This window comes from Elephantulus edwardii, unplaced genomic scaffold, assembly GCF_000299155.1.
Source record: "Elephantulus edwardii isolate Elephantulus edwardi_28Jun2011 unplaced genomic scaffold, EleEdw1.0 scaffold00260, whole genome shotgun sequence".
NCBI lineage: Eukaryota > Metazoa > Chordata > Mammalia > Macroscelidea > Macroscelididae > Elephantulus > Elephantulus edwardii.
In genome coordinates, this window is record NW_006400010.1 from 3,584,449 (window position 1) to 3,599,035 (window position 14,587).

Genomic DNA, 14,587 nt, shown 5'->3' on the forward strand with positions numbered 1-14,587 from the left:
CACGTATTTTCAATATGTATGGTTTTATATTCATTTTACCTGATTCCTAAGTTTCTTTCTGGAACAAATTAGGATAAATATATTTATACAGTCACTCAATAGCTTTCTAAAAGTTGAAAGACAGATGATGTGTTTCTCTGATTCAGTATAAAGGTGCAATTCCATAATCTTTGAACATACTGGGGCACTGTTTCCCTTTTCTGGCTATGGAAATGGACTTCAGAGTCTAACAGGTCAAAATCCAAAAGGTTAGATGAGCTAAAAGCAGGAAGGAATGAAAAAGAACAACATAATTGCAGTGATAAGAAGTATTGTTTCAAAGATGCAGTAAGGGAAGAATCTGTATGGGTATTAGTAAAAAAGAAGGTTTAAAAAGACTCTTTTGGTTTTTATAAATGTTTTATTCCTATTATTTAAATGAAAATTTATATAGCAAACTGGCTTTCCACTCCACAATTCAAACAATTTTTTTGGCACTGACTTGATAAACAGAGTTGTGAATTATTTTACTGAAGGTTGCTCTCAGACTGACAGAAACCGTCTTGCCTGAGGGAAATAGATAATTAGCAATAACCACAAAGTCTTGAGCAATAACCTGTGGTAGAACAGAACGAAGGCATATCCAGGGGAAACAAAAAAGGCCCATTACAAGTTTCTAGCTAATGAACTACAAGTTACATGACGTGGCATAGCTCTGGCAGCCTAGTGGCAAGAACCTGTGCAGCAATCCTGAAAGCACATGATTCAAGGCCACTAGGTACTCCGGGTGAGAAGGATGGGCAATCTCCTCCTATGCAATTAACTGCCTCTGAAAACCTGCTGGAGGGTCAGTTATGTGTCAGTTCTGACTCAATTGTACATAACAATATATCTAATTCACTTCCAAAATCCTACTGTATCCACATCGTGTCTCAAGTCCTTATATTAAGTATCAAAAATTTTTTAAAATGGATACCAGTACCCTGGTGTACATCTAAAAGGGACTGTCATTTTACATCCTCACAGGGAGTTTTACTCTTTGACTACTAGTACAATGTCAATACAAAGGATGGAATTCTAACTTGCTTTAGGTAGGGAAGACCTTCTTTTTAAAAAGATTCTTAGATTTGTGGAAATAGAAGAAGAGCAACAGTGTTATCCTTTTTCTTGTTCCTAAATAGTTTCAAGTACATGCTAAGTTTTTCTTAGGTGTTGTGTAAATAATTGGAATAAAATAATGAAGACATAAATAAGTCATGAAGCCTGTATGTGGGCCATTTTACACATTCAAAAATTACAATATCTTAAGGAAATTCATCACATTCATACTTCTGAATGAAGACACTTAGAGGCCCAGGCCAACCAATCCTTCACATATACTCAACACAGATGTCCTTCAATTTGGGCTATCTCTGGGAGTCCCTAGGAAATCAATCACTTTTCCAAAAGACAGAGGAATTCATGTACCTATATTGTAGACTCCTTTTTGGAATGGAAGGATGAGAAAACAGAGGAAAGATTGAAAAAGGGAAGACAGAGTTTCATGTGATTTACTAAAACTTACACAGACATATCATATGCATTCCACAAACATTAAGATCCCACTTTGCACTATTCTCAGCACTACGGATTTTAAAGTGAATAAAGTAGAAAAACTCTCTGCCTCTGTAGAGTTTCATTCTAGTAGGGGAGAGGTAGCTAATACAAAGGCACATCGATAAACTTTATAGCCTATTAGAAAGTGATAAAGACTTAAAAGAAATAGAAAAGACAGTGTGTTCAAGTCATGTAAACATCTGGGTGTTTAACACTCCATTAAAGCAGTTAGATGGAATGTTGCTGGTTGGACAGGACTCATAGTGGGTTTTTAGCTAAAATACATGGGAGGACACTGTCCCTATTCCTCCTGCAGATCAGCTGGTGAATTTGAACCACATGCCTTTGAGTTGGCAGGCAGTGCAGCTCCTTAACACTAGGCCAGAACGCCCTTAAACAAAGTGCAAAAACCCCAAGGCAGGTGGATTCCTGACATTTTCAAGAGATAATGAACTCAGTGTAAGTACACTGAAGTTAAAGAAGTCAGTCAGAGAATCAGAGAGGAAATAGCAGGAGACATTATGTAGGGTTCTGAAGGGGATTTTCCTCCAAGTACGACTGGATAAGTCTGAGGAATTCTGTGGTCAGACTTAGGTTTTTAGGGACTTTTGTGATGTGGAAAGGCCAATGCAAATGAGTATCCTGCAGACTCATACCACAAGAGCAACAGCAAGTACAAAAAGAAAAAGACATCCCCTATCATAAAAAACAGTGGCTTTCCTGCTTTCTCAAGGGAACTGTAAAATGCTGACATCCATTCGCAAATCTTTGATGTCCAGAGAATGCTATTCTTCATTCCTAAGAGAAACAAAAATTAATGATTAATGAGCTGGAATTGGGACCTCTGGATTGCCTTTCTCAAAGAGCCACATGGTCTTGTACCTCAGCCTTAATTTGTTCCTTCAGCATGTGATGAGGTACAACTTTAATAGGGTGTGACAATTGACAAGAGAATTAAATTGATGCAAATTAAAACTTTAACAATAACATTATATGGAGCTTAAAATCCTTTGCACTTTTGACACTGAATTTATAGCAGTTTCTGGAAACCACTAGAATAAAGGGTCTTTATATAACTACCAGTCAAGGATAATCTTTTGTCTTTACAAAGAAAATAGGATATAAATTCTTTTTAGACCCAGTTGCAGTCTTTGTTGTTGTTATGGATTGCCTTTGAGTTGAGCATGACTCATAGCGACCCTATTAATAAAAGGCCTGAAGTCCCTCTACAACTATCGACATTTATCAAAGTTCATAGCATGTTATTTAGGAAGTGGATGCCACTCATGCTTCCAAACCTGTCTTAGTATGTTACTGTTATGTGCCATTGAGTCACCTGCCATGTATAGTGACCCTATGTGCAGCAGCTCTGAACCGTGCCTGTCCTGAGGCAGTTTCATTAATTCTGACACAACAACCCCTATATCCCCAGTTACTGTATCAATCCATCTCATGTGGGGTCTCCCTCTCCTGCACTGTCCATCCACCCTTCTGAGCATGATGTCCTTCTCCAAGGACTGATCTCTCCTGGCTATGTGCCCAAAGTAAGTGAGGCAGAGCTTCAAAATCCTAGCCTCCAAGGAGAGACTTGATTTCATTCTCTCCAAGATAGACCTATTTGTTTTCTTGGCAGTCCATGGTATGTTCAAGACTCTTCTCCAGCAAAACTCGAAAGCATTGATTCTTCTTATGTCATCTTTAGTCATTGTCAAGCTCTCTAAAGAATAACAAGTACCTGAGAAGACCATGGCCTGGATCAGGCGCACTTTTGTCTCTAGACCTACATCGTTGCTCTTCAGCACTCTGGAGAAGTCCATGACAGCAGATTTTCTTAATGCAATTTGTCTTTTGATTTCCTGACTGCTAGTGTTAAGAGTGTTGATTGTGGCTCCGAGTCAGCAGTAATTGCAAACAACCTCAATCCTTCTCCATCTATCATGGTGCTGCCAATTGACTCAGTGGCGAGAATCTTTGTCTTCTTGATATTGGGCTTCACTCCATATTGAAGACTACAGTTCTTGACCTTTTGCAGCAAGTGCTTCAGGTCTTCTTCCATTTCAGCAAGCAAGGTTGTATCATCTGTGTATTGTACATTGTTAATGAGTCTCCCTCCAATCTTGATTCCACACTCCTCTTCATAAAGCCCTGCTTCCTGAATGATCTGTTCTGCAGGATGCATCCTTGATGCACTCCTTTGCTGATTTTGAACCATGCAGTGTTTCTTGCTCTGTTCTGAGGACTGCTTCTTGGTCCAAGAATAGGTTTCATACAGGCATGATCAAATGTTCTGATATTCCCAATTTCCTCAAGGTTAGCCACAATTTATTGTGATCCACACAGTCAAATGCCTTTGCATAGTCATTGAAACACAGCTAGCCATTCTTTTGGTACTCTGCTTTCTTCCAAGATCCATCTAACACTGGCAATAATGTCTCTAAGTCCCACGACCTTTTCTAAACCCAGCTTATATTTCTGGTAGTTCTCTGTCAATGTATAGTTCCTGTCATTTCTGTATAATCTTCAGCAGGATTTTGCTAGTATATGATATTGTTCAATAATTTCCACACTCTTTTGGGTTGGCTTTTTTTTTTGGAATGGAAAAAATTATGGATCTCTTCCAGTCAGTTGGCCAAAGAGTTGTCCTCCAGATTTCTTGGCACAACTTGGTGAGCACATACAGGACAGCATATTTGTTGAAATACATCATTTGGTATTCCATCAATTTCTGGGGCTTTATTTTTTGCCAAGTCCTTCAGAGCAGCCTGAACTTCCTCCTTCATCACCATTGCCCCTTGATCGTATGTTGTTTCTTTAAATTCTTCTTTGTCACCCAATTCATTTTGGTAAAATGACTCTGTATAATCCTCCCATCTGCTTTTAATGCTTCCTGAATCATTCAATATTCTTTCCATAGCATCCTCAAGCATTGCGATTCATGGCTCACATTTATTCTTCAGTTCTTTCAGCTTAACAAATCCTGAGCAAGTTCAGCCCTTTCGAATTTTTACTCCAGCTGCATGCACATTTCCTTATAATATTTTGCCTTTTCTTCCCGAACAGCCCTTTGAGATCTTCTATTCAGTTCCTTAACTTCTTGACTTCTTCCCTTTGCTTTGGCTTCTCAGCACTCTAGTACAATATTCAAAGTCTCTTTGTATCTCTTTAATCAGATTGCTAGATAAATTTCAAAATTTAAATTTATTCCTGGAGAAGAGAGTAATTCTGAGTAGTTCAGAAATCAAAGACATGGGTAGAGGGTGGAGAGAGTAGGATCAAGCAAATACCGTGCCTAGGTACTTTAAATATTTTACCACAAAAATATTTTAATTGTGATTTTAACACAAGTTTACAGGAAAGTTAGATTTTCATTCATTCATTGTTGCACATTTTACCCCCTCTAAATTCTTATTCTTATCCATATAAATAGGATTTTTTTTGTGTGTATGTGCCCCACTTACAGTTCCATAATGATTTTAGAATATGTGTTATTTTCTTCTCATAAAGAAAGTATTGCTTCTACCTGAAAGGTAGTATTTGCTTTAATGCACTGATTGGTCTAAGGTACCACAAAGTAAAACACATTCATTTGTAAAAACTTTATTCACTATCCCATAAAAAGGCTTTGGATTAACCTTTGGAATTTTCAGGTCTATTGCTGAGGATTTATAAAATGCTTTCTATGTACAATTTCTAAGCCAACCAGCCTAGTATAAAAAAACCCAGGTGTATCATTTCCTCTCTGACCAATATACTTTCATATATTCATTTCTGCATATGAGCCTTTACTGGAAATGTAGATTATGTATGTTCTTTCCCTTTTATCTTTCCCTTCTATATTCTTTTTTAAAAATTTTTATTTTATTTCATTACTTTTTTGTATGTACCATCAAATCAGATCTAACTGGTACAGGAGGAGATTGTTCCTCCTTCTCCAGCAGAGCATCTGATGGATTCAAACCATGTACCTCTGAGATTGCAGTGCAGCTTCTTGCAACTAGGCCACCAGAGCTCACTTCCACATATTCTTAAAACTGAAATTGTAGGGAGCTCTGGTGACCTACTGGCAAGAAGTTGCATGGCAATCGTAGAGGTACTCTGTTCGAATCCACCAGATGCTCTGCTGGAGAAGGAGGGGAAATCTCCTCCTGTACCAGTCAGATCCGATTTGATGGTACACACACACAAAAATAATAAAAGAATTTAAAAAATTTTTTTTTAAAAAAAGGCTTCAGGTAAAAGCAAAACAAAACTGAAATTCTACCCCTAGAAAGCACTCTCATCTTCCATCTCAAATTTGTCTTTTCTAAGACTCTGTATCACTTACTGTATGTACTACTTATTTTAATTTCATTCTCTCTTACTCTATCATACACATATTACTCTATCATATACATAAACTTGTCTATTCAACAAATCTGTATAATCCTACCTAGTATGATGCTTTGTACCCAGCATTTTTGTTCCATATTGAACTAGTAAAACATTTCATTCATTCATTCAACGGGTATGTATGAACAAGTAGTAGACAGGATAAACATGTTCTTCCTTGGGGCATATGTTCAAATGTATTAGGAGATAAAGAAGAAATCCCTACTTTAGAAGAAAATACGATTCATACAGAGTTATAATTTGTAGTGCTTTTGAAACTATAAATTATTTGCCTCAATTATTTCCTATTCTCTGAGTAATGGGAAAAAATCACTCTTTACCTTGATATTCATGAAGGATTTAAAGTTTATTTCCTCCAAAGCACAACAATGTAAATGAAACAATTACTAGTATTAAAAGAAGAAGAGTTAAACCAGACAATGCTTTAGTTCACTTCTTTTTTTTTGTTCCTTAACTGTTTTTGTTTTTTAATTTTTTAATGATTTTGAAAAATTTTTTTATTTTATCTTTTTAAATAATTTTAATGAGCATTTACAGAGATTTTGGATTTTCATTCATTCATTGCTGCACTTCTCTCCCTCCCCAGTCTCCACCCCTAGAGGTTCACTTCTCTCTTTCAAAAGTAAAAGAAACACTCCTTCCCTGGTACACAATCCCCCCGCACCTCTCCTGCCACCCCAAGTACATTCCACTATGCAACCTTAATTGTGGACTCTTGTGATAACCATAATACCCTATCATACATTGCTTTTAAATTATTCACTGCCTCATCTGTTTCAGTGCAGTATACACAATTTATCCAGTTTTTCTCAGTCTTACCCCAACCCTGATATCAATCCCATTTTACAACAGTGGCACTATGCAATATTTGTCCTTTTGCGACTGAGATATTTCACTCAGCATAATATCCCCCAGGCTCACCCATTTTGAATAATATTGCATGAGTTCCTTGTTTTCAATGCAGCATAGTATTCCATTGTGTGAATATACCACAGCTTCTCTATCCATTCGTTTTTTGATGGGCACCTGGGTTGTTTCCAACTCCTTGCTATTGTGAACAAAGCCGCAATAAACATGGGTGTGCATATATCTGCTTGGATGGCAGTTCTGGTCTCTTTAGGGTATATTCCCAGTAGTGGAATTGCTGGGTCAAATGGTATCTCTATTTGCAACTTTTTGAGAAAGCGCCATACACGCCTTCCACAGTGGTTGCACCATTTTACACTCCCACCAATAGTGAATAAGGGTTCCAGTTTCTTCACAACCTCACCAGCATTTGTTGCTTGCTGTTCTGTTAAATTTTGCTATTCTGACTGGGGTGAGATGATATCTCATAGTTCTTTTGATTTGCAACTCTCTTAGAGCTAGCTATTTTGAACATTTCTTCATGTGCTTGTTGGCCATCTGAATGTCTTCTTTGGTTTAGTTCACTTCTTGTATGTACCCAGTGGTAAAATCCCTATGAGTGGTCACCTATATTCATATACGTTGAATCAGAAGTAATTTTTCCCCATTGTATTCCTATCACTGAACTTATTATTGTGCCATCTACTAATGCATAATAATGAAATGCTTGTTTTACCTCTACTTTCAACTACGTGATAGACACTTCCAAGTATAATGACCTTAAGGACCTCAAATTTGCAAACATCAAATTCTTGTCTGTAAATCTGATCAGTCATTAAATTCTGTCAATTCCATCTCAAGGAAATCAGAAATGAAACATCAACGGAAATATGTCAAGCTATGTTCACAGCAATGCTATTCACTATAGCAAGAAAATGGAAACAACTCAAATGCCAATCAACAAACAAATGGATTGAGAAGTTGTGGTACATTCATACAATGGAATACTCTGTAGCATTAAGCCGCAATGATTTTGTAAAATACTATATAGTATGGGAGAGATTAGAGAGCGTTATACTGAGTAAAATAATTGTCACATAAGAACAAATACTGCAGAAGAGTATTTTGGGGAAAACTGAGCAAGATATGTACAAATGTTCAAAAGGGGAAGAGGAAGGAAATAGAGGAGTAGCAAAAGGGGTGGGGTGGAGGAAGGGATGGAGGTATAGGAAAGAGTTCATGAGGATTTGAAGAAAAGGTGTAATAATAAGAATAGCTCAATGGTAATTAATTATATAAAATATAATATATATGAATGATGGCATAAAACTCAATGTATATAAATGACCGTGATAAAATCATTTAAATAACAAAAACCCAAACAAAATTACACATTCTCCAGCCTGTCAAGATTTTAGAAGTTCTTTTTTAATATTCCCATACTTGATTTGGTGGCTGGGATAATGATGGTAGGTGTGTCAGAGACACTAAAGTTGGCACAGGATAGAGTAGGTTTCAGGGCTACTGTACATATGGTCGTTATGAGTCCCAAGTGACTTAAAAGCACATAACAACAACATACTTGAGTATGTCATTTAGCTACTCAGAAGCTTTCAGTGTATACTTCCTGTCTCTAGAATAAAATCTGTTCCTTTTATCATGGGTTCTAGACTCTCTTCAGACTGATACCCTACAGACTTTCCCAGTTTTTATGTCTATCCTTTGCAAACAATACTAAAACACCCTCGTTTTTTGCCTGATCTCTGTTACCACTCATCTCTGCCATAATGATAAGAAAACAGCCAAAGATAAATGTAAACAGGGGCTTTGTGAGGACATTGCAGCCATTAGGGGACGTTGTGGGGCAGGAATGGCCTTTAGTGGTGATGCTTTCTGCTCTTTGCCTCTGGAACAGAAGTGTGGTCTGGAGGGTCCGTACCCAACGGCTGGATCAGGCACCAGCCTCACCATTGTGCGTCAGATCCTGCCGTCTGAGTTCCTGATTTTTCTGGGTCACAGCCATGTGTGTCACCCTGGATCCAACGCTTCTCCCTCAACCGAGGGTGTCAGCGGAACCCAGTACCAGGAGTCCCGACCCAAGGTGGAGTTTCTCTCTGATCCCACCCCCCAGGACCACACGCCCCTTGTGTCACGGAGTAAAGCCATGGAGTTTTCAGGAGTAAAAGGAGTGAAAAGGCATCACATCGTGGCTATTTCTACAAAAGCACTCCAGCTGCACCCCTCTCCAAGAAATATCTGTACTTTTGGCCATCCATGGGATCTTCAGTACTCTTTACCACAGCTAAAAGGCATCAGTTCTTCTTCTGTCATCCTTGTTCATTGTCCACCTCTCAGATACATACCAAGAGATCAAAAATACTATGGCCTGAATCAGATGCACCTTAGCCCTCAAGCTGATATTATTCCTCAATAATTTAGAGAAGACCCTAACTGCAGATTTTCCAAGTGCAATGTCTTTCTTTATTCTCTGACTGCTGGTGCTAACGGTGTTAATTGTGGATCCAAGCAAAATGAAGCTGTTGACAGTTTCAATCTCTTCTCCATGATGTTGCCTACTGGCCATTGTTAAGAATCTTTGTTTTCTTGATGCTGAGATGCAATCCATACCGAAGGCTGCATTCTTTGATCTTCTGCAACAAGTACTATACCGCTGAAATTGATCCACAAATGCTGTGTTTTCTATAAGATGTTAAGCTTTTTTTTTTAAAAAAAAAAGTTAAACTCTTGAGGTTCAATGCCAAAAACTAACTCTGTAGAAAACTATGATACAATAACTTAACAGATGAGGAATCTAAATCACAGAGCTGAGTTCAAATCTAAGCAGTTTGACTCTAGACTCTCTCCTCTTAACTATATTGTTGTATCATTTCCAGTGAAATGGAAAAGAAACATGATCTAGTAAAGACAACTGAACAAAATTGGGAAGTTAAAGCATGAAATGATAAGGCTAAAGGAAAAAGGGCATGAACCACAGCCTCTATCCACCTGGAAACAGAAGAACTAGATTGTTCCCAGGTACCAGTTCTGAGTGCTACAATGAGGATCACAACAGAAGGAAATGGACAATGTTGGAGGAAAATTTAGAACAAAATTTTAAGTTATTACTTTAAAAGACAAACATTGAGGGGAGCTCTGGTGGCCTAGTGGCAAGGAGCTGCAACTACAATCCCAGAGGCGCACGGTTCGAATCTACCAGATGCTCTGCCAGGGAAGGAGGGACAATCTCCTCCTGTACCAGTCAGATCTGATTTGACGGTACACTCACACAAAAATAATAAAAATTAAAAAAAATTTTAAAAAAAGACAAACATTGTTGGTCTGATAGAAATTAATGTAATTTCCAAAACTATGGTCCTTAAACACTCTTCAAACCTGAGGTTGAAACAACACACAGGCCTACAAGGGAACAAAAACAGCCATGAGGAATGTGCTGCTCAGTGTAATTAACTGTGCAAGACCAAAAACGCAGTATTTACCCTCAAACAAAATTGAGAAGGCAGGAAAAGTCAGGAAAGATGGGGAAATGGGACCAGGGAGCCCAGAGAGGAAGAGAGAAGAGAGTTGTTACGTGGCAAGGACTGTCGCTAATTTTGTCACAAGGCAAAATGGAGATGGATCATTAATTAGTCTCTGTAAACTTTAACTCAAAATACAGGAAAAATAAGGACACTTGAAATAAGAGACTGGAGACTGGTCACAATAGTAAAGAGAAAAATAAAAATAAAGAAATGTTGAAAAATATAAGGTAAAAAAAGTGGAAGAAGTTGTTCAATATTAGTTGAAAAATGAAGCCAGAAATACTTTGATTGTGGAAAAGAAATGAAGAAAGGCAATCTTACAAGACAGTGAGGAAGCCATCGTACGTGTTGGGCTCTGGCACAGGCACTCTGTGGAGCTTTTTCTCTATGTGAAGGCCAGTCAGGACATTTCACCTTGGCAAACACAGAGCTCGTATGTGTCAGTAACAGAAAGAAGAGTCATGTGTCCTCTATTTGAGCTGCAGTTTTTAAAAAGCTAAATCACTGGGGAAGAAAAACTGTCTCGGTGGATGCTGGATGCTGAATCACAGTCACCTCTGGATTGACAAGTTGAACTGTAATTTGCTTTGGAGGAGAAGTAGTTCTCTGCAGGTTTGTAGAAAGCTTAGTCTCCGTAAAGGGTTCTGGAGCTATGGTAAGCTCTAGATCAAAAGACTGGACTGTATTGTGCTTTGGAAGAGGTGTGGTTTTCCGCAAGGCAGTGGAATGCCCAATCTTTGAGGTGAATTGAGGAGTCATGTTAAGCTCCAGGTTGATGGCTCTTGCTGTGTTGGAGAAGACTCATCCTCTGTTTTGGGTTCTAGAGATAGGATAGAGTAAGCTCCAAGTTAGAAGACTGAATGGCAACACTGGGCACCTGCTGAATGCTGGCATTTATCTTGACTTGGAGGTGGAACTGAGGCTGGCTGTTGGGTTGTCAAAGATTCTCCCACATTGGAAAGCTCCTGAGGACTTGTTGGAAATTGGACTTACAGCATCCTGAGGAGGCTCTGGAGTCTGAGTTCGAGTCTCCTGAATTGTTGCATTATGTTCACCCTCTGTGTTTCAATGTATGGTAAGCTCTAAATCCAAAGGGTTAACTAACTGTGACTTGCTTTGCAGGAAGAACTGTACTCCTCTGCAGGGTTGTACAATGTACAACCTCAACAGTGGGTTCTGGTAAGCTGAAATTTTGGTAAGCTCCAGGTTTTCAAGTTTTATGGATGTGGGGCAAGTCTGAAAGTTGAATGTGAGACTGAGGGTGGAGTTGCCATCTCATGTCTCACTAGAGGACTAGCCCCAAATTCTTGAAGCACTGGAGGCTGAATTGGTGTCTCCTGCTTTGTAGGAGAAGGTTCAGTATCTATATTGGGTTCTGGAGATAAAGTAATATCCATACATTGGATATTATATATAAAATGTATTGGGCTATAGAAAAAAAATAAATGTAAACAAATGGAAGTAACTATCAGTTTGTTGTACTGTGGTGACTTGCATATGGCTGTGATGCCAGAAGATATATATGTCTCTAGTATTTCAAATACCAGAAGCTCACTTGCTGTTCTAACGTCAGTTGGCTGCTTGTTGAAACTATCATCGTGTTTTCCGTGAATCACCTTTGTAAAAAAAATATTCTGAGTTGGCATCAACTTGATGGCACATATCATGTAAAGTGTAATTATTTTCATTTTAAAATTTAAAGATATGTATCTATATGCAGAATAGATCATTCAGGAGACTGTACTTTACGAGGTGGAATATGGCATTAGGATTGAAGGAAGACTCATCAACAACCTGCGTTATGCAGATAACATAACTTTGCTCACTGAAACTGAGGAGGACCCAAAGCACTTGCTGCAGAAGGTCAAGGACTGTAGTCTTCAATATGGACTGAAGCTCAACATCAAGAAGACAAAGATTCTCACCACTGGGCCAATTGGCAGCATCAGTATGGATGAAGAAGAGTTTGAGGTAGTTAATTAACAGTTACAGCTTGCTTGGCTCCACAATCAACTCTCTTGGAACCAGCAATCAGGAAATCAAAAGATAAATTGCACTGGGAAAATCTGCTGTCAGAGACCTCCCCAGAGTACTGAGAAGCAACGATGTCAGTCTAGAGATTAAGGTGTGCCCGATACAGGCCTTGGTCTTTGCAACTGCTATTCATCAGAGAGCTGGACAATGATGAAGGATGACAGAAGAAGAATTGATGCCTTTGAGTTGTGGTGCTGGAGAAGAGTCTTAAACATACCATGGGCCACCAAGAAGACAAATATGGCTGGCTTGGAGAGAGCGAAACCAAGTTTCTCCTTGGAGGCCAGGATTTTGACGCTCTGTATCATATACTTGGGCACATGGCCAGGAGGGACCAGGCTTTGGAGAAGGATATCATGCTTGAAAGGGTGGAGGGACAATGTAGGAGAGGAAGACCTAGGATGAGATGGATTGATACAGTAACTGGGGTAATGAGGGTAGATGTGTTAGAGTCAGTGAGACTGGCTCAGAATAGGGCAGGATTCAGAGCTGCTGTACATAGGGTTTCTATGAGCTGCACATAAGAACAAAAACATGGAAAATCAAAGGCTCTGAAATTTGCGAACAATTTTTGTAAGATAGGACTGAAGGTAGAGGATTCAAATAATCTCATTTTGAGATTTATTAGCAAGAAAACGTGTTGGAGAAAGACAGATACTCTTCTCTTGTGTGATTTGCAGCTTCTGAAAACATTTTTTATTCATGCTATATTATCTTTAATTTTGTCTTTTTCATTCACACCACCTAGAGATCATTTCATCCACTGTTTTGTTTTGTAGCCAATCTCTTGTCTCTTTCTTCAGCAATGGTAAGGTGGATACCCTTTCTTCATGGAAGAGAAACCCATGCTTTATTGCCTTTGCCAATACAAAAAATGTTGGAAAGCCGAGTGGCAAAGCTATTGCCATTGGCATCTTTTACATGAACCACATCAAAAGACCCAGGATGTCTCTCTCTGTTAGTGATCACACCAATTCTTCCCAGGTTAACACCTCCAGTCACCATGTACAGGTTGCCAGTATCAAACCTGATGAAATTAGTAATCTTTCCAGTCTCCAAATCAATCTGAATGGTGTCATTCACCTTGATAAGTGGATCAGGGTAGTGGATGGTTAGAGCATCATGGGTCACCAGATGAGGAATTCCTTTTGTGCCCACAAGGATCTTTCTTACTTTGCATAACTTGTACTTTGCTTCCTTAGGTATAATGCGGTGAACAGCAAATTGACCCTTGGTGTCAGGGATCAGACGGAAATTTTCTCCAGTCTTGTCAATGTTGATCACATCCATAAAACCAGCAGGGTAGGTTACATCAGTTTGGACTTTGCCATCAATCTTAATGAACCAATGCATGCAGATTTTTTTAACCTCATGTCCTGTCAGGGCATACTTAAGCCTGTTTCGTAAGAAAATGATCAATGGCAGACATTCTCTCAGTTTGTGAGGACCAGTAGATGGACGAGGAGCAAATACACCAGTAATTTTGTCCAGCAACCAATGCTTTGGAGCTGCTACATGTTTCAGATGTTTCTTGGGACCATGAGCCATGGCTCTGAAAGGCATGGAAAGAGCTAAAAATCTTTTAGAAGCTCATCTATGAGGTGGTTCCAACTCAATGGTACACAACAACCACCATAACAACAACAATTAAAACATATAGAATTATTGTATAACTAGATGAATAGGTCAATGAAGAATTTAAAGTTATATATATATTTGTGTGTGTGTGTGTGTGTGTGTGTATTCTATTGCTTTTTTGCAAAGGTACAAAGGTAATTCATTGTAAAAAACCTTATTACCAACAAGTGTCAAATTGACGTAGGGAAAATTTAAAGTATCTATTAAAAAAGAAAGGAAGGAAAAAATGACAGAAGGAACCTTGATCCTTTTGTCACACAATAAAGAGCTGTTATGTAAGTAGAAATATTATAAATAATAAAATAAAACTTTGTAAATTGGACTTAATATAAATAGAAACATCTATTCTTTTGAAGACAGTATCAATAAACCAGACTAGGAGACAGCAGCTGCAGCACAAGAAGCACGATGAGACATCAGCGGCCCTGCTCAGCCTCTGTGGAGGCAGGAGCCACACTGGCACCTCTGTCCCAGAAGTGGCACAGGCTGTGGCCAAAGGGAGTCCCAGGAGGAACATAAAAGTGGCCCAGGCCCCGGCCCTAGCACACTGTGCTGTGGCCAGAGAG

General features: G+C 38.8%; 1 pseudogene; it reads right to left on the minus strand.

The window, feature by feature from the left end:
• Positions 1-13,139: 13,139 nt before the first annotated feature.
• Positions 13,140-13,931, minus strand: LOC102844989 (annotated as a pseudogene).
• Between the last annotated feature and the right edge of the window lie 656 nt (positions 13,932-14,587).